This window comes from Alligator sinensis, unplaced genomic scaffold, assembly GCF_000455745.1.
Source record: "Alligator sinensis unplaced genomic scaffold, ASM45574v1 scaffold656_1, whole genome shotgun sequence".
Taxonomy (NCBI): domain Eukaryota; kingdom Metazoa; phylum Chordata; order Crocodylia; family Alligatoridae; genus Alligator; species Alligator sinensis.
The window spans coordinates 593,113-595,282 of record NW_005842333.1 but is presented as its reverse complement, the minus strand read 5'-3'; the positions used below and the strand labels follow the sequence as shown (position 1 = coordinate 595,282).

At 40.6% G+C, this 2,170-nt stretch overlaps 1 protein-coding gene across 2 annotated transcripts in view; it reads right to left on the bottom strand.

Moving 5' to 3' along the window:
- LOC102369313 (charged multivesicular body protein 3) overlaps positions 1–2,170 on the bottom strand; it is a 46,417-nt gene that overhangs the window by 41,190 nt on the left and 3,057 nt on the right. The gene's annotated exons all lie outside the window — the stretch shown is intronic.

The window sequence follows — 2,170 nt, the reverse complement described above, 5'->3', positions numbered from 1 at the left end:
AGCACTGGCCTCAGCTCTATGCATAACCCCTTGACCCTCTCATTTGCCAAAGGCAAAATGCCACCAAAGTAGGTAGCAAGTGAGAAGCAGAGGCACAAGGTAGGAATGCTGCTGCCTGAGACCACCAAGAAAGTTTCTTACAGTAGCAATGGGCACTTTTTGCATAGAGCGGCACTAATTACTTATCTGGATGCACAGATTACTAGACGACTTGGATGCTCTGTTTTTCGATAAACTCTTAAACAAAGAGCCTAGCCATAAAGCACCTGGCATTTCTGTGTGTATTGACTTTGATCAGCTTCTTCATATGTTTATTTGCAGACACTACACAATATAGCAAATCCGCCTACAGGGTGAATGTACAAGACAATAATGGATATATTCCCCTTTTTCTTTGATTTGCTCAAGGTAGAATTTTCAATCAAATTAATCAGCCACTGCCACCCAAAAGCTTCAGGCAGAATCTAACTAACCCCTTTGCACTGTCTCCCATCCTATAATTCATGCACAGGAAAGACTCATTGAGGAAAAAAACCTGTAGAGATAAGACTGTATTTTCCTTCACATGCTCCTCAGTCATGATGCCTACAAAACCGACTATCTGAGTTCACCCGCCATTATCAGACTGCCCCAGTAAGTGGTAGCGGTGATATGGCAAGGAAAAAGAAGCGAGTTTCTCCCTTGCATAGGCAGGGAAGTCCCTAGCTTTATTATCATGTGTCTAGGTTTAGTGCTATAGCTAATTAATTGTTTGCTAACATTTCCAAGCCTTGTGTATTTATGGCTGGGAGTGGCCAGTTGAAGGAAGATGGCAGGAGAAATCAATCAGGTAAGTTATGAGAAGAGAGAAGCATGGTATGAAGAAATTTTGGAGGAACAAATAGGATAAGAAAGAAGAAACTTGAGGAAAAAATACTTCCAGGAAAGTAGAGAACACCTTGCTGGTTAGAAAATAAGGAGGACCCCAGGGGGGATGAGGATAAGAAGAAACAATAATTCTGGAAGTGATGCATCAATGAATCAAGAGCGAAGCCAAGAATAAAACTGAAATACTCTCTCTTTCTCTTGCTTTTATTTTGTAAGGCTGGGCACATAGTATTCAGTTAATAAATTATTCAGTCAATTCCACTGCAATTCAAACAATCTATTGTACAATTCTTGCAGTTATTGTGATCAACTCTATAGCCAGGCAAATAGTCAAAAAACAGTAGCATCATTTGAATGATAGGTTTCTAACACATGCTACTGTTTGATCAGCCATAGCAAGAAGCAAGCTACATTTTTAAACATATTAAGTAGTCTGTTCAATAATGTCGCAATTTAATTCAGAATGCAAACTGACAATGCTCAACTACATTATTCTCTTAAACTGTTCCAGAGTGGGCTTTTGGGTATGCAGTAGCATGAGCGCGTTTCCTGGCTAGTCAGGGTTAAGTAATTAATTTCCAAATGCTGTCTCTCTGTGGAGAATCTATGGATGTACAATTTATGAGAGTTCATTTGAGATCACAAATTTTTATAGATTTTTTTTTATCATTATCAACTCTATTTTGATTATAAGACTAGTCTGCATTCTTCACTGTCCTTCTGTTTGCATTTTGAAGGAAATTCCAAGGAGACATAATGCAGGGCTAACAAGGAGGGTCAATAAATCTTGATAGTCTCCTATTAGAAATACCCTGGACAGAGAAGACAGCCAGACCAGGAAACCATTCTGTCCAGGCTGGCAGCTAAACCATGGATCACCTACTGGAAGATAGGTGTTTTATAGTTTTATTTGGCTCTGCGCATCTTTTGATCTGTCTAAAGTCAAAAGCAATTAATTTTAGACCCTCTTGTGCAAAATCCCCATGTTACATGCTTCAACTGGCACATGTCCATGGAGCACTACTAAGTCAGCATCTGCAGGAGGAGAGCTTTAGGAAAGGGAGCTCTGAAGTACGCCAAGTTCAGAAGTCTCCTTAAATTCTGGAGTATGCCATTTGGTCCTGGTGGCTTAAGGCAAATAGACCCCCAGATCTTATCTCTATGACGTGCAAAGAGACTGTGCAGAAAGTGTGCCAATGAAACCCAAGAGAGAAAGCTGGCGTTGGAACCTGCCCAGAACAAGGAAAGCTTAAAAGCACATGGGTCCAGTGCTTGGAACCTGAACACAGCAGCTTGGTTCAGC